The 18,717-nt window shown below is 47.2% G+C and overlaps 1 pseudogene; it reads left to right on the forward strand.

Annotated features, from left to right (window-relative positions):
* Nucleotides 1-13,588: 13,588 nt before the first annotated feature.
* On the forward strand, nucleotides 13,589-16,794 carry LOC144269212 (sulfate transporter-like; annotated as a pseudogene).
* Nucleotides 16,795-18,717: the final 1,923 nt, after the last annotated feature.

Raw genomic sequence — 18,717 nt, forward strand, 5'->3', positions numbered from 1 at the left:
CGTTTAAAACTCATCATATGACGCTGGTGAGTCTAACATGCTCAATCAAGACATCACAGGTGGCAAGGTACCTCTAAAAGGGTTTGGAACCCAAGGACTATGATTCAGTAAAAATCCCCTTTTGCCTTTCACTTGTGCTGAACTCCACTGTGAATTCTGGTTGCCTTGGATCCTAGATCTCCATTGTTTTTAGTGCTAGAAAAAGACCATAGAAATTTAAAGCAAGAAAAGATCCCTTAGGTCAGGGGTAGACAATTATTTTTTGTCAAGGTATAGTCGAGGTCCAGACTCCAAGAAAATAATTAAAATAAATAAATAAATAGCACTAAGTAAAAAGATTTTGGGGTCTGTTCAAGAGTGTCTGGTGGTCTGGATTTGGCCTGTGGTCCACCTACTGACTACCCCTGCATTAGGTCATCGAGTGAATCCTCTCAGGCAATGTAGGCTTGTTCCTTTCAATGCATTTCCTAGAGATTTTTTCTCTCTGCTTTTGGAGAGGCAATGAAATGATGACTAAGGCCAGGTCTACTCTAAAAAGTTAGGTCGACTCAGCTCAGAGGTTTGAAAAATCCACATCCCTGTGTGACATAGTCAAGCTGATCGAATCCCTCGTGTAGACAGCGCTAGCTACTGCCTCTTTGGGAGGTGGATTAACTACTGTGGAAGAACCTGCACTTAAAAGGTTTTACTGGCATATCTATGTGAGGTATCATGAGGGGGGGTCATTTTCTTATACTGATCTAGTTATGCCCTACTGTAGACACAGATATTCTGGTGTAAGGCCCTTTTATATCAGTATAGAATATGCTGTACTGGTATAAATGCTTTTATAATGGTATACTTGCATCCACACTAGGGGAGTTTTGCCACCTTCAACTACATTGGCATAGTTAAAGCAGCAAAACTTTAAAGTGTAGACAAGGCATTATGCATGTGCTTTACTTTATACACTGTGAACAGTTCTCTGTTCCAATCAAACTCTAACCTGAGCAGGAAACTAATTTTTTGACTCAGTTATACTTTTGATGCCATTAAATAATAGAAAACTGGGCCTGGAGTCAGGTAAAATAACTGCTCTTTAAAACAAAGATATACTGTTTAATGACATGATGTGGTTAGTATCTTTGCACTTCGTATTCTATAGATAATGTCAGACAGATGCCTGCCTCTCTAAACTGGGGGTATATAAAATGTTAGTGCATTTAAGAGGCTTGTATTAAGTAGATTTACTGCCAAAATTATCTCTCTTTTTTTTTAATTAGCTAACTCCTAGCTTTAGGAAGAAAAACTTTTATGGGGGGAATATGGGCTGGGAAATGGTCAAAGGTAGCTAAAGCTTCATTGTGGAGAGTGAAAAGCTTACCAGCTTCTTGGTTCATTGGACTCATCTTTTGCAATTTTGTATCACACAACAAATCAAAGCCACATTTTCCTAAGTGGAAATGACAAGGTTTATCATTACCCTTTTCAAATTTTGGGATAAATTTAAGTAAACAAAACCTCAAGTAGCCAAATATTTCTCTTTAGGAAGTAGATCTTCCCACTTTACAAAAATGTTTTATGTTTAACAAGAAGGTTTTGAACTGTACTGAACTATGAACCAAATAACTTTTTTTTTTTACCATGAACTATTTGCACAATGGATGTTTTGATACTGACCTGATGATCTACAACATTTACCAGAAATCAAGGTTAGAAGAATTTAGATAGCTGGGGAAAGCCATTAAGTGATCTAGTCTGACTGCATTCTGCACATGTAACTTGTTAACATAAACTATGCCTGTGCATCAAAAGAGAGAAAAGACCTGGTGTTTGAACATCTTTCTTTTCACCAAAAAGCTGTACTAATTTACCAATTTGTATACCAGTTTGTATAAGGCAGGTTGTATTTCGTCAGTCTCTCTATTTTGCCTTACTATAGAAAAAATGTTTGTGTTTGTTTTGTAGAGTGTCAAACTCTTTCTATTATCTCCAGCTGTTAAACAGTACTGATAATATTGTTTTAATGCCAATGTGCCTTATGAAAAAGTAGCTGTGGAGAAACCATGAACACAAGAATTGTATCCGGTTTAGTAAACTGTTTTGTCCACATTTAAAAAGAGGATGTTTATAATTTTTCTGTTCTTGATGTTTAAGCTCTTTTCATCTGGGTATTAAGCAAGTACAGAGACAAATGTTACATGAAGCACTGGTCCCTTATTCTTTAGACAACAATTTCCACCCAAACAAATTTGTCAGCGATGACATGTGCAGCTGATTTTTTCCTAAATTATTTAAAAATTTAGTAACAAAGTAACATTTTCATACTCAGACTGTAATAGCACAATCACCTATGTTTAATTGTATATATAAACATGTACACACAGTTCGATATGAACATGAATCACGGTGTATTAGAAAGAGCTCATTGAAGGTGGCTGGCTAATGCTGCATGGACAGAAGCAAGCTTTCCCCTCAGTCCAGCCTTCGGTGCTCCATGTTGCAATGCCACTATGCATCTCCTCTGCAGATATGGTCATTTATGACACATGGGGTGGTTGTTTTGCAATGTGACCAGGCTCAGATCTCCAAACTGGACCATAATTCACTGCAAGAGATGAGTGAGGAGTTGTCTTAGCATATGTGCAAGGTGCCTCAGGTGCATTCATCACCCAATTTGGTCCACTGCTTGGATCATTAGCTTCCCCAGCCTGGGCTGGGTACTGTCGGGGCGTGGGACGTGAATGCTGATCCATGGCCACTGAGGAGCGAGTGGAATAGTGTTATCCAAATTTCTGAATACAAACGTATACTCACTTATAGGGTATAGTGCTTTGCAAACACTAAGTATTTAATTCTCACAATGTTACTGTGATGTAATTGGTATCTCGGGGTCTGTCTACCTTGCAAAACCCACCTTGGCTGGCCCGCGTCAGCTGGCTTGGGCTGTGGGGCTATAAAATTGCAGTGCTGGCTGGAGTTTTATAGACTTGCAGTCTGACCCCTGTGAGCATTAGTGACTAGTCAGCTGACACAGGCCAGCCAATGGTGTTTTACTGCCGTGTAGACATAGCTCCTGTTTTACAAATGGGGAAACTGAGACAGAGGGGATTAAGCGATTTGGTCAGTGCCACTCCCAACTCTGTATATATTCCAAGTATATTTTCTGTAAGCATTGTCTATAGAACCACACCTTGTAGTTACACACATTAACAGAGTATTTGACCTTAACTGACACAACCTTTACCTTAAAATGCCTGGCTAGGAACTAATCATATGAGGGGCATTTTTTGCTGAAAAATTTTTGAATGAAAATTTTTTACCTGGAGCTAATGGGGAGATCTCCTGGGTACATAATTAACTAAGTGACCTCCTGCTTCAAACATTTTTTTTAAGACTTTTTTATTGCCCAAGAACTTTGCAAATTTTTGGTTTTGGGTCAACCTGAAATATTTTTTTCCTTGATTTTCTTGGAATTGCCAGTGAGCTGAAAAAAATATCAGTAATAGGCACAGTGCTACTCACCATGGCTTTTTCCTGGTGTAGTTTTGGTATCATAAGTAAACCATCATGAGACTGAAATAGACTGGTATTGAAATAGACTGGTATCTACTGAACATACATTTTAAGGTATGTCTACACTTCAAACTGGGGGTTTGAGTCCCAGCTTGAGGAGACATACCCACACTAGCTCTGATTAAGCTAACATGCTAAAAATAGCATATAGCCTCAGGGGCATGAGCAGCAGGAGGGGCTAACTGCTCCAAGTATGTGCCTAGCATTGCGGATGGGTACGTACTCAGGGTGGCTAGACCCTCCCGCCAGTGCAGCTCCACTGTTTTTAGCATGGTAGCTGAATCAGAGCTATTGTAGGTATATCTCCTCTAGCTGGGAATTATACCCCCAGCCCGAAATGTAGATATATCCTGAGACATGCACCGTACGGCTGCATTTTAACTGCAATGACTGCTCGTCATTTTGGTGTTACATCCTCACAAACTAGAACAAAACCAAAAAATTTAGAAAACTCAGTCTTATCCATTTGTTTTAAAAACAGTGGACTCAAGTATCTCAACCAAGACAACTCCATCTATCAAACAGGAAATATCCTGTCTTCTCTTGCATTGGTCAAGTTGGTACTGGCTGCTTATAGGGTATAGTGCTTTGCAAACACTAAGTATTTAATTCTCACAATGTTACTGTGATGTAATTGGTATCTCGGGGTCTGTCTACCTTGCAAAACCCACCTTGGCTGGCCTGCGTCAGCTGGCTTGGGCTGTGGGGCTATAAAATTGCAGTGCTGACTGGAGTTTTATAGACTTGCAGTCTGACCCCTGTGAGCACTAGTGACTAGTCAGCTGACACAGGCCAGCCACTTAAACCTGTCCCAGAATGGGGAATTGAATGAGTTTATGGTGTCAATAGAGAACAACTTTAAAAGATGGATCTGAAAATAAACATGTCATTTGAACCGGCCAATTTTGGTGACCTTTCCTCAGGTTGTGTTTACCGTCTCGGTCAGCTGAGTACCCCTAAGTCACATGACGTTTTGTTGTGGGTTTCTTTTTTAAGTTCTTTTATTGCTCTTGTCATAGAGCCAATGAAACAGGGATTCAGTCTCTACATCTCTTGAGCCCTTCATCTACCTGCTTCCCTGGAGCCTAAGACAGAGATGTACATGTGTGAACACTTTGAGCTAGCTCCTTAGTAGGTATGAATTATCATAGCTCCATTGGCCCTTTATCTGTGGAATAAAACCACTAGCTGTTCAGGGGGAAACGGCTTGCAATTACTGCTGGATTCCAAACCTGCCATTTACAGGGGAAAGGGGTTAGGACCAGCTTGTGATCCTTTTTGTTTTCTATTTACTTCAGAGATGGAGGGGAAGGAAGGGGCTGGGGAAGCTTTTGCTGGTGGGAGAAATTCACCAGCCTACACCTTTCACTTCTTACATAATAAGAAACCATTATTTATTTTATACAGTCATCTTTATGGAACAATGTTAATAAGCCCATTGATGGGGCACCGGGACACATGACAAATTAAAAAACAAACATTAAATTAAGCCACCCACAACCAAGAATGCAAAAAGGCCCCCTCCCTAAAGTGTCCAATTCAACATAAACAAAACCTCTCCGGAGAGGAACCACAGTCAAACCAGTGATTGGCCAAAAAAGTGTGCCATGCACAGGAGGGTCCATGCACTGGGCTATTGGTTAGGTCACATGACAAGGCACGTTTCACAGTCATCCTTCAGAGAATGACCTGCATCCATCTTCCATCCTAGGATGGTAATCTTCCTCCTTCTCATCCTCTCTTGGATGGGTGGAGGGCATCCCACTGGTCTTTGTTCTTTCACCCTTACAGCCTTCTCTTTATACTTGCTCTCTTGATATCCCTGCTTTTCCCCATATCAGCTTGGCTGTTCAGTGATTTTGAATCAGGCTGTATGTGGCATGCCCAAGCACAGAACAAAGCTAGTGACATAGCCATAGAAACCTAGTCTCCAGACTGCCAGTCCTTTGTCTTAATCTACTGGACCATGCTACCTCCCCTCTGGGCATTATGAGAGACTAGCTGCAATGAGGAAAGACTGGAAAGAGGCAATAGTGGGGCATGGAAAACATGAATAGAGTTGGGTACTGTAGGGAATGAAAGGTGTGACATAAATTAAGCAGTGGGCCCAGATCACAAGAGGAGAAAGGACATTGCTAATATTTATGAAGCTGGTGTTTTTATTCACTAGGAAAAGCTGTCTCTGTCCTACTGGTGCCATCTTCATGTATAAGGACATGCTGATCTCTGAAGCCTGTATGTGAGCAGTACTGAAATGTTTATTTCAAAATCCCTTGTTGCTTATGATACAGTCACTAAAATACACATGCCAAATGCAGCTTCTCTTTCATGCACACCCCACCCACACATTCTTCTTTTCCCTAACTGCTCACAAAATACTCCAAGTCACCAGAGCTTTGCTTTTGGGGCAAATCTTCTTGTACAACCCTATCTGAAGGTGTGGCATTAATGACTCTGTACAGGTGACTAACTGGGGTCTGGTACACTCGCTACTGGAACAGCAGAGGTGTACTTTACAATGGGTGTTTGGTACGTTGCCGGATTCGCATGGGTGTACTGTACTAGCTCTGTATAATTGGTGGCTGGCACTATACTGTACTCAGAGGTGTACATACACCTGGATAGCACAGTCAGTGACTGCTATATTAGGCATTTTTACAGGTACCTATAGGATGAAATAAAGGTGAGCATGGAACTAGTCAGACAAAAGCTGCCCGTATATGAAAGGACTGCTCATGAGCAGCAAAGCCAGCTAAGAGGACTCCTTCAGCACTTGGAGGGAAGACACAGTAGGCGGTGGAGAGAGATTCCTTTGGCACAATTCCCCTTGTTTACCAAATAAAATCTTTTGATATCGGCAATGCTGCCATTCGCTAGGAGTATTTTTCTAAACCTTTCCAATCATCCTAATGGGCAGAACAAGTTTTCACTAAAATATCCCTCTTGAATGTTATTTGTTTTCAAAATACAAACTGTTTGGCTGGTTTCATAATTTCGATCAGGCAGAGCCAGATAAAAAGGACCAACAGCACGGGTGGATTATCTAGGTCTCTTCTCAATGGGAGCAAGATACAATCCAGGAAGAGGACCGGGAAACAGGTTTGAAACTTTTTGCCTCATGCATTCTCTTCTCTTTGCTCCTGTTTTGAGGTAAGATGGCTGCTGGGAAGCAGCTTGGGAGATGCAGAAGATCTCTCTTCAGGTAGCTCATGGTCACAGAAATATAAACACACTGTCACTGCTGTCGCAAAGGCATCCCCTGCTCCTCATGAGACCAGACGTAAATTGTCATGGGGTTCCACAGAAGGAAGCCAGAGCACTGAAACAATGCAACAGGGTAGAGGGAAAGCGAGCTAGAGGACAGTGTCATTTGGTTTCAGAAGTGCAGCCCTGCAATGTCTGGGTGCCGTGGGGTAATTTGAGGAGCCCTAGCTCTGAATTTCCTGGCTTTGATTGGGTCAGACCGGCCGAACGACTAGAAAATATGAAAGCCTGTGTTTTCATATAAAGTAGCATTACTGCATGCAGCAGTGATAGATGCCTTAGGGAACCACAAAGAGGTTGTATTTCCATTTGAGCAAGTGAGACAGTTAGCTAAATACATCTCCCCTCTAAAACTGGAGCCTGCCATGGACCATTGTCCCCTGGTGACACTGCTCAAAAGGGCGTTTGCTAATCTTGTTGCCACTACCACACCAAGTGTGAGGCAGTATATCTGACTGCTGGGAAAGTACCAGACAGCAATACCCACCTCACCACAAAGCAGGATTTAGGGCTTGGCTACATATGGAAGTTAATCCAGAAAAGAGTCGCATGTGACTTTAAAGCAAATTAACTATTCCTGATTAACTCCATGAGTGGCTGCTCATATTCTGAAGTAAGAGAGTCTTATTTACTAAGTGGATTAAAATAGATTAAGCTAATTCATAATAAGGGATTTATATTCTGGAATAAGGGCTTCCACACATGGAGTTAATCAGCAATAGTTGTTCGGGACTAACCCCCTGGGGGCTGGCGCACTGTTTTTCTAGCCGCAAAATAAATTAGGGAAACAGCATTCAGTCCCTTTTCTCCAGGGACACCTTTATGGGAATTTATAAAGAGTCCAAAGAGAACAGAACAGCAGTCACAAAACACACACAGCAGTTACAACCACAAGTCACACAGACCTGGGCAGGACTCCAGCTCACACTCAGCTGTTCCCCTTTCGGCTGCCTCTAGAGGTCAGGGCTAATTGGCTGCTGCATTAACCCTTTGGGGTTTGGGCTAGGCTAGCCTGTCACATTTCCATGTTATAGACCAGGGGCGGGCAAACTTTTTGGCCTGAGGGCCGCATTGGGTTTTGGAAATTGTATGGAGGGCTGGTTATGGGAGGCTGTGCCTCCCCAAACAGTCAGGTGTGGCCTGGCTCCCGCCCCCTATTCCCCCCCCCCTGCGCTTCTTGCCCCCTGATGCGCCCCCCAGACTCCTGCCCCATCTAACCCCCCCGTTCCCTGACGGTCCCTCCGGGACCCCTGCCCCATCCACCCCCCCGCTCCCTGTCCCCTGAACACCCCAGTTCCCCCGCCCCTGACTGCCCCCCACCGCCCCATCCAACCCCTCCTTCCTGACTGCCCCCCCGTAACCCCTGCCCCCAAACCTCCCTGCTCCCCACCCTCTGACCGCCCCAACGCTCATCCACACCTCCACCCCCTGACCACCACCCCGAACTCCCCTGCCCTCTATTCAACCCCTCCTGCTCCCTGCCCCCTTACCGCGCTACCTGGAGCACCAGTGGCTAGCGGCCTACAGCCGCGCCCCCTGGCCGGAGCCAGCCGTGCTCCGGGTCAGGCCGGGCTCTGCAGCTGCGCTGCCCCAGGAGCTCGCAGCCCCACTGCCCAGAGTATGGCTCCGGCAGCTCAGTGAGCTGAGGCTGTGGGGGAGGGGGCTAGCCTCCCGGGCCCAGAGCTCAGTGGCCGGGCAGGAGAGTCCCGCGGGCCGGATGTGGCCCACGGGCCGTAGTTTGCCCACCTCTGTTATAGACAAACTCAGAGACTGGAAAAGGCATTTTAAAGGGTTCAGTCTTCGAGTTTACCCATCAGATGGTTATGCAGCTGTGCAACGAATACCCCTCCTGCCCTTAGGATATTGAATGAATGTACATGCTTCCTAGAACTGCTTAGAATTTTTCTGTAGAAATGAAATTTTTCAATGAAATGCAGCTTCTGGAAAAATGAAAATTTTCACAGAAAAAAAATCATTTTTGGTGGAATTTTCCTTTCTTTAAAAGCAGTGGCAGATTTAGAGTTAGTGGGGCCCTGTGTGCAGCTTCATTTTTTGGGGCTCCCCCCTCGGGACCCAGCCAAGAAGAAGAACATTCTCTCTTATCTCCACCTCCACCCCCGTTTTTCATTCTTTTTTTCTTCATCCTCCTCCTGTATTATAAGTACTGGGAAATAAATGAAAATAAAGTGAGATAACTTGATTAGGGCAGGGGGTAGGGGTGCAGGAGAGGAATGTGGGGGGCGGGCTCTGGGAGCAAGTTTGGGTGTGGGGTGCAGGCTCTGGGCTGGGGCAGGAGGTGGGGTGGGGGCGGGCGGTGGCTCCCAAAGTGACCGGCACACACATGCTTCCGGCAGCGGCTCCTAGGCAGGGGGTGGGAGGGCACGGAGTCTCCATGTGCTGCTGCCCACAGGCGCCGCTCCTGCAGCTCCCATTGGCTGCAGTTCCTGGCCAATAGGGGCTGCGGAGTTGGCACGTGGGGTGGGGGCAGCGCGCGGAGACACACATACACTCCCCCCACGGGCCGCAGGGACATGCCGGCTGTTTCTGGGAGAAAAGCGGTGCGGAGGGAGGGAGGCAGAGCGGGCAGGGAGCCCCCTTCGCCCTGCTGCTGGCATGTCTCTGCGCACCCGTTGGAGCGAGGGGGGCAGTGGGTCTCTGTGCGCTGCCGGGGGTGGGGACAGTGCATGGAACTGCCTTCCTCCCACCACCAGGGGCATGCAGAGACCTGCCAGCAGCCAGCCGCCTCCGGGAGCGGCACGGGGCCACTGGCCACCACATCAGTCAGCCTGCCTGCCTGAGCCCTGCTGCGCTGCTGGCCAGGACTTGGGGGCAGGTTGTCAGATATTTGTCCTGTATTTTGGGGGGGCCCTGTCGTTGGGGGCCCTGTGCCACCACACAGTTTGTTCCATGTAAATCTGCTCCTGTTTAAAAGTTAAAAACCAAAAATCTTTTTTTTAACCAAAAGGGGTTTTTTTGAACACTCAATGTTTTGGGGGTATTGGTGTTTTGTAGGGAAAAAATGGAAAAATTTTCCGAGGAAAATTTGATAAAAATGAAAAAAAAAGTTTTCAAAATTTCCAGCAAAAATACTTGGCATGTTTTGATGAACTCCTGATTCATAATCAAACACCACAACCACTTCATTTCACCTGCTTGGACAGAAGGGGTCTCTCTTCCTCTGTTGTAGAGGTTTGCTGGCTGCGAATTGGTTTTTCTGGTGCTTACCTCCTCCCTGGATGCTCAGGTAGTAGCAGCCAGGAGAGTGGCGTTGGTTGCATGGTTAACAAAAAACCCAATTTACAAATATTTATGCAAATAAAAACACCAGGGCCAGCTCAGTACAATTCATGGGTTCATATTATGTATCATATATGAATATTCAGATACTGCTGAACATTCATGACAATGTTCACAAATCTCAAAAATTTCACTAATGTTATCACAATTCATAGCAAAACATCTTACTCACTATTCATTATTCTCCTTTTTAAAAACTCACTTACCCAATCAGGGAAGAGAAGCACAATAGCCCATGATTTAGGTAACCAATCATACAGCACAAATACCAAATAGCATCTAACAGGCTGTAAATTATTGGCCAAAACTAATACTACAAGTAATAAGCATCAACAGAAACCAGGTCTGGTTCACAAATGATTTGCTAACCAAGAAATGCATAGAGCCATGTGGAAACTGGAAGTTCCGATTTGTTCTGCTCCGAATCAAAACAAAAACAAAGAATTTCAAAAATTTCCCATGAAATGAAATTTTTGACCAAAAAATCATTTTGGGACAGTTGAAACATTTTGTCTGGATTTTGACTTTTTTATTTTATTTTAATAGACTCATAGACTTTAAGATCAGAAGGGACCATTGTGATCATCTAGTCTGACGTGCATGTTGCAGGCCACAGAACCTCACTCACCCACGCCTATAATAGACACCTAACCTCTGGCTGAGTTGCCGAAGTCCTCAAATCATGGTTTAAAGACTTAATGTTACCAAGAATCCATCATTTACACTAGTTTAAACCTGCAAATGACCCATGTCCCATGCTGCAGAGGAAGGCAAAACTCTCCCTGCATGGGTGTCAGGTATCAAAGGCCAGAGAGAGCTAAATCTCCTCTAACCCAGCCCGTGGCCCTGCCCATGCTCTGTCCCGAGGCCCCTCCCTCTCACCCAAAGCCAGGGGAGGCTCAACTCCAGCCAGCACCCTGGAGCTGGGACTTGGTTGGTGACCAGCAGGCAGCCCAGACCAGTGGGTGGCTCAGGGCTGGCTGGCAACCTGAGGCTGCTTGGGGCTGGCTGGCATGGCTGAGGTGGTTTGGGGCCAACTGGCATGGCTGGGGGTCGGTCCAGCGCTTGGGGTCGGCTGGTGTAGTCCGGGGCTTGGGCCAGTTTGGCCGGGGCTCCTCCAGCTGCAGTGGATGGGAGGGGAGTGGACGAGGTGGTGGAACGAGGTGGCGGAAGGAATGGGGCCTAGGGTGGAAGGGGCGGGGCTGGGGGGACTAGCCTCCCTGAAGGGGTGGTTGCAATGCCGCCCCTACCATCCAGGGTCTCTGTCAACCTGACACAAGGGAAAATTCCTTCCCAATCCCAAATATGGTGATCAGTTAGACCCTGAGCATGTGGGCAAGACCCACCAGCCAGATACCTGGGAAGTAATTCTCTGTAGTAATTCAGAGCCCACCCCATCCAGTGTCCCATCACTGGCCATTGATAAAAGAAAATTCTAGATGAAAAGTCTTTCAAAATGAAAAATCAAGATGCTCCATTCTGAAAATGTTGACCATTATGTGTGGGTCTTATTGAAATGCTTCTTTTCAACTCCCCCCTGCCTCTCCCAACTAAATTTCCTCAAAATCAACACATTCCTATGAGAAATTTCAGTTTCAATGAAATGACATTTTCTCATGGAAAAATAAAATGTTGTACAAGCTCTGTTGCTACGTTTGCAACAAGAATTGGGCCTGATTCTCCATTGCCCTTCACCTTGGATAGTCATTTACACCAGCGTCTATTGCAGGGGTCGGCAACCTTTCAGCAGTGGTGTGCTGAGTCTTCATTTATTCACTTTAAATTAAGGTTTTGCATGCCAATAATACATTTTAACGTTTTTTAGAAGGTCTCTCTCTATAAGTCTATATATTATATAACTAAACTATTGTTGTATGTAAACAAGGTTTTCAAAATGTTTAAGAAGCTTCATTTAAAATTAAATTAAAATGCTGATCTTACGCTGCCGGCCCGCCCAGCCTGTTGCCGGCCTGGGGTTCCATTCACCTAGGCAGTCATTGGGCTGAGCAAGGGGCTGGCAAGGGGCTGGCGGCTGGGACCCCAGACCGGCAGCGGGCTGAGTGGGGCCGGTGGCCGGGACCCCAGACTGGCAGTGGGTTGAGCGGCTCAGCCTGCTGCCACTCAGCCTGCTGCCGTTCTGGGGTTCCGTCCGCCGGCTCCTGCCAGCCAGGGTCCCGGCTGCTGGCCCCACTCAGCCCGCTGCCAGTCTGGAGTCCTGGCCCTGCCCACATAGAGTGGGTACCTGCCTTCTCCCTGGTTCTAGCCTATTCTCTTCCTCTCTCTCTGCATTGAGATGAGGGTGGGAGTGTGCTGAGAACAGGGCTGGGGGTGAAGGAGCAGGCTTGAGGTTGGGGTGTAGGGTCTGGCCAGGAGCTAGAATGAGGGAGGGGGCTCAGGGTTGGGGCAGGAGATTTGGGTGCAGAGTGCTTACCTGGGCAGCTCCCATTTGGTGCGAGGGGTGCAGGTGGGAATGTGGGGGGGGGTGCAGGAGCTCCCATTTGGGGCTCAGGGTGGGAGTGCGGATGTGGGGGGTGCAAGAGTCAGGGCATGGGGTGTGCGGAAGCTGGGTATGTGTGGGGGGTGCCGGAGTCAGGGCTGGGGTTGTGGGGGGGGGTGTGCAGAGGTCAGGGCACTGGAATGGGGTGTGTGGGGGTGCAGGGGTGAGGGCAGAGGGCTGGGTGTGTGTGAAGGGGGTGCAGGGGTCAGGGCAGAGGGCTGGGGGGGTGGGCTGGGGTCATGGGGGTGCTCCCAGCCCCCTGCCCTGAGCAGCTCACAGCAGGGGGCTGGAGGGGATATATCCTGATTTCACCCCGCTTCCCCAAGGTCCCTGGAGCAGAGAGCGCACTGCGGCTCTGCTTTTACCTCTCCCCTGCTTTTACCTCTCCCCCTCGGTAGCAAGGGCCATCAGCTGATTGGCCGCAGGGAGAGAGAGAAGGAGGGGCAGAAACCCAGCACACTGGGGGAAGAGGTGGAGGGAGGGGGGAGTTTGCCTGCCCTGCAAGGAGAGAGTGGTGGGCAGGGGGCAGAAAGAGTGGGCCGGGCAGGATTTTTAGTGGCATGCTGCTGTCTGCCCGGGTCCGGCAGACAGCAGCGTGCCATTAAAAATTGGCTCGTGTGCTGTGTTTGGCACGCGTGCCATAGGTTGCCGACCCCTGGTCTGTTGGATGTAAAATGCAACTATTTTGATGTGGTTGCATTTCAGATTGACTTTGCACTCATTTTGCACTGGTTTAAATGACTACACAAAGTGCAGTGGAGAATCAGGCCCATTATTCAGAATAAATAGATCAACCAGCTTCAGGGAAAGATGATTTTCTAACTGATTTGTGTCAAATTGTTGCCTTGCAACTTGCATTTCTCTACTTGTGCGTTGTGCATGGCCCCTGAGTCCAGGCAGAGCATACTTATATATACTCCAAAATAAATACCTTAATGAGTATGCCTGCTGTCCTCTCTTAAGCTTCCTGGAGCAATGGAGACTGCCACAACACAGAAGTTTGAGCAGAGCATAGAAACACTGAGCTCCTCTGCACCACAAGATTCATCTTTTCATCACGTACACATCAAATTAGAGGAGCATGAGCCCACAAGTCTTAGCACCAAGGAGCTCATCCTGAAGAAAGCCAAAGAAGCTTGCAAGTGGAATCGCCAAATTGTCATCACTTTCTTCCTCAAACTGCTCCCAGTGCTGGAGTGGCTTCCCCGATACAGAATCAAGGAACAGTTGCTTGGGGATGTCATCTCTGGATTACTGGTTAGGATAGTTGCCATCCCACAGTCAATCTCCTACTCCCCCTTATCAAGCCAGGACCCCATCTATGGACTCTACACCAACTTCTTCTGCTCCATCATCTACTTTGTCATGGCCACCTCGCGCCATAATGCTGTTGGGTCCTTTGGTGTCCTGTGCCTGATGATTGGGGAAACCATGAACTGACGGCTTCGCCTAGCAGGGTATGGAGATGGTAATACCAGCTCTGCATCGTTAATGAATTCCACATTGCCCAGCAACGGGACAGCCATCTGTGACAGAAGCTGCTATGCAATCACTGTGGCAATTTCCTTAACTTTCCTTGTTGGGCTTTACCAGGTATGGTTCTTTCATTATCATTCTATTCCTCACTGTGGTCTCCCCCACTTAGGGACTGGCCTGAACCAAACACCCCAAAACTTAGGATCTTTACAATCCAAGCCTTGATTCACAACTAAATTTCACAATTAATGACAGTGATACTTAGCGCTGATCGTTAGAAAGGTTCTAACCAAAATGCTTGAGCCAACCACCCTCATGCTTTGGGGGATTTAGAAACCCTGATCCAAATATTTTGAATTTTGGGACATCGGTTTATTTCTCTCCCATATCATGGACCAGATCCTTGTATCTGTTTGAGCTGTATTTGGGGCAGAAGCTAAGATGGGGGAGAAAGTGGGCTATAAGCCCTCTCTCCATACCCAAGTCCTGGAGCTGGGTTGCCTCCTGGCATAAACTTGGAGCAGTTTTAGAGTTGCTCTGAATTACACGAGCAGTAACCCTGCTTCCTCCCGCAAGGACCATTTTGCCAGCAGGGGATTGCTGGAGTGCAGTGTGCTCCAGCTATATCTGCTACTGCCCTTGGCCTGATATTGACATGTCCCCTTCACCAGGGTGGCCGAAAACAGTGAACGTAGAGTTGGCTACATTGACTTTATTGCAACCTGAGGACTCCCGAGTGCTACCTTGGGCTACTTAATCAGTGCAGTTCTGCCAGAAGAGGGGCTGAGGGTCTGGCGCTACCCTTGGATTCCACGGTGTTTACTGATCACAGTCATTTGCCATCAGGAGATGGTGACAGAGGCTCTGGAGGCCTTTCTGGAGCCACTGGACACAGACAGGCCCTATAATCCTCTCTGGCTAGCTAGCTCTCAGCCTGATGTCAAATAACATTCTCTGTATTATAACAGTTTACTCTTGTAAAAGCCCAGTAGATAAAACAGCCAGTAGCTTTAGAGTGACAGCAAATTGAAACGTTGCCTCAGTCACTCTCTCTTGACTTTAAAACCAATGCTAAGGGTACAACTGGCTCTGTTTTCAGATCCTTCTAGGTGTTTTCTAGCTGGGCTTCATAGCTGCGTACCTGTCAGAACCCCTCCTGAGTAGCTTCGTGACCAGAGCCTTTCTGACCATCCTCACCTCTCAGATGAAGTATCTCCTTGGGTTGAAAATCCCTCGCCACGAGGGGGTGGGATCCCTCATCCTGACATGGATTGAGATCTTCCGGTACATTCAGAAAACCAACATCTGTGACCTGGTCACCAGCCTGATTGCTTTGGCCGTCATTGTACCAGGCAAGGAGATCAATGTCCGGTACAAGGACAAGATGAAGGCCCCATTTCCTGTGGAGCTGCTGGTGGTCATTGCTGGCACTTTGCTCTCCTATTATTTTAAGTTTGAGAAGCAATACAAATCTGCCATTTGTGGGAGCATCCCCACTGGTTTCCAGAAACCCACCGTACCAGACCTGCACCTGTTTTCCAGTCTCACAGTTGATGCTGTGCCTGTGGCTATCATTGGCTTCGCTGCGACAGTCTCCCTAGCAGAAATCTTTGCCAAAAAGCATGGCTAAACTGTCTGGGCTAACCAAGAGATGATTGCCATTGGCATGTGCAATTTGGTCCCCTCTTTCTTTCACTGCTTTGCCACTCTGCAGCCTTGGCCAAGACCCTGCTTAAGGAATCCACAGGATGTCCCACCCAAATCTTGGGGCTGATCACCTCCGGGGTGCTGCTGCTGGTGCTGCTGTGGATTGCCCCTCTCTTCTACTCGCTGCAGATCAGCATCCTGGGGTGATCACCATCGCCAGCCTTTGGGGAGGCTTGTGGAAGTTTGCTGACACACCCAGCATGTGGCGACTCAGCAAGGTGGACACGGTGGTTTGGTGGGTCACCATGCTGGCCTCTTCACTGATCTTGACAGACATTGGACTCTTGGTGGGAGTCTGCTTCGCTTTCCTCTGCATCATCGTCCGCATCCAGAGGCCCAGGGCCACCCTTCTGGGCAAGGTCAATGATACCGAAATTTATGAGGACCAGTTACAAGCAGCTCAGCAGTATATCCAATGTCAAGATCTTCAGGTTCAATTCCTCCCTTTACTACCCCAACAAGAGCTACTTCAGGAGCTCGCTCTACCAGAAAACTGGGGTAAATCCTGCCATGGTGGCTGCCAAACAACATAAGGCTCAATCCAAGACAAAAGCAAATTTGGGCAGCAGTGACAGCTGCTTCTCCTCCAGGTTTAGCTTCCTCAAGCCTTCAAAGAAAGGAGTCCAGAAGGACCCAACAGCAGCTGCCATTCCGCCAATAGATACGCACACCTTAGTATTGACTGTGGGGCCATGCAGTTCTTGGACACCGTGGGCCTCAGCGTGCTGAAGGAGATGCGCCATGATTACAAGGAGATTGTCATCCAGGTCCTATTGGCCAATTGCAACCCTTCCATCCGTCACCTGCTCCAGGATGGGGGGTGGGAGAGTGAGACAGGAAATGGTGAGCTGGCCTTCCACAGTGTCCACGATGCTGTGCAGTTCACGGAGAGTCAATACCAAGAGCAGCACAAGGACAGTGAGGAGATAGGGGCTGCTTTCCTTGACAATGAGGTTCAGAACATCTCAGAGGACCCCAACATTGAGACAGCTCTATAAGCATTTAGGGATGGGGGTTGTCTTGAAATTGGGATGGGCCTAGTTTGAGCCTCAGAACCCTTTTAAATCTTCATACACTCAGAGCGAGTAGAACATTCCAAGGGAACATTAGCAGCAAGACAGGGCTAGACTGAACATCTACATCGGCATAGCTACGTCTCTCAGGGGTGAGAACAATACACGGCCCTGAGAGATGCAGTTTAGCCGACCTAACCCCCGGTGTAAACAGCGCTTCTGTCAACCTACTTACTGCCTCTCATGGAGGTAACCATGAGAGGCGGTAGGTAGGTTGGATGGAGGTGGATTACCTACAGCAATGGGAGAACGCCTCCCACCACTATAGCAAGTGTCTATGCTAAACCTTGGAGAAACTGTCACTCTTTGGGGCTTGGGGACCCCAGCATGGACAGAAGCTTTTGAGCTGGAAAGGTCTGTAGTTGGTCCCCTCCTCCATCTCTCCGGCATCGAGGTCAGATTATCCCTAGTAAGCATCCAGGCATTTAATATCTCCAGCGAGGGCGACTCCACAACTTCCCTTGGCTGTTTGCTTGCAGGCCCAATCTGTTCTGCTATTGAGACTGAATGTTCTCAGCTGCAGCCTAAGCCCTTTCCCCTCCCTCTGCTTTTATTCTTCTTGGCTGATCCTATAGAATTTAGCATTTCTGGGGTTGAGAGATCACAGTAATCAGCAGTAGAATAGCACTGTATTGGTGTGGGAAGATTGGATGATATGATTGTGACGGACTTCCCGGGATGCAGCCTGGAACTGGAGTATCTCTGAGCTTTCTGTCCCTCCAGCCTGGGCTTCCTTTCATACTGTGATGCTGTTGCTGAGCCACAAACCTCTGTCAGGTACTGTACTTACACGAACATCCACAGACAGGGACACACCCAGCTGAGTTACATGAATGCTTTTGCCAGCCACTCATGAACCAACAATAGAGATGCTCCAGCCAATTATCCCAGCTCCCCAGCCTAGAACCCCCAGGCTGTACCATCTTGCCTTGGTCAGAAGCCTGACCAAAGTAAGTTTATTACCCAGTCCACCACCTCTGCAAAGGAAAGTGGACGTGCACCAGCCCTGAGCAGATTTCCCAAGCATTTCAACCAAAATGCACTGTTTTAGGTAAAATATAAAACAGATATATTAACTACAGAAAGATAGATTTTAAGTGATTATAAGTAATAAGCATGCAGATTTTAAGTGATTATAAGTAATAAGCATGAGGTTACCTCATAAAAGTAAAATCGCAATCTGAGTTCTATAAACTAGACAGGATTCGAATCAAGCAGTGTCTCACTCTGGTAGTTGGTATAGTTCCTTAATACACAGGCTCCTTTCCAGCCTGGGACCACCTCCCCAATTCAGTCTTTTTCCTCCAGATGTGCTTCCAGGTGTTTATCTGTGTGTGGGGGGGGGTGAGGGAGGAGTGAGGCCAGGGGATGATGTCACTTCCTGCCTTTTATAGCTTCTTCCAGCTTGCTGGAAAGAGCCTTTGCTATGACGTGGGTCAAGCAGTCTCCATTGTCTATGTGCTATCACTGAGAAGTCTCGATTGTACGTGGTTCCTGGGATAGTCCTTGGGTGTGTGGATTTCTTTAATGGGCCATCTGCACATCTGGCTCCTCCATTGTTGCACTTGAAAGGCTGGTTGTGGGTGTTCCCAACCTTGCAACATATTTCAGTAACACACACATAGCAAAACTTCATAACTTCCCATACAATGATAGCATATAAAATCCAAGAGGATATTAATGTTCAACAGGTCAAGACTTTTAAAATGATACCCCACAAGGCATACTTTGTACAAAACATATAATAATTATATGACGGAGGTGAGTATGTGGTTCTGGGTACTGTTTTGGGGCACAACGGGCCCCAGTGGGGGAGCCTGGTCTAGTGGATCTGAATGGTGGATCTGA

Source organism: Eretmochelys imbricata, chromosome 8 (assembly GCF_965152235.1).
Source record: "Eretmochelys imbricata isolate rEreImb1 chromosome 8, rEreImb1.hap1, whole genome shotgun sequence".
NCBI classification, from domain to species: domain Eukaryota; kingdom Metazoa; phylum Chordata; order Testudines; family Cheloniidae; genus Eretmochelys; species Eretmochelys imbricata.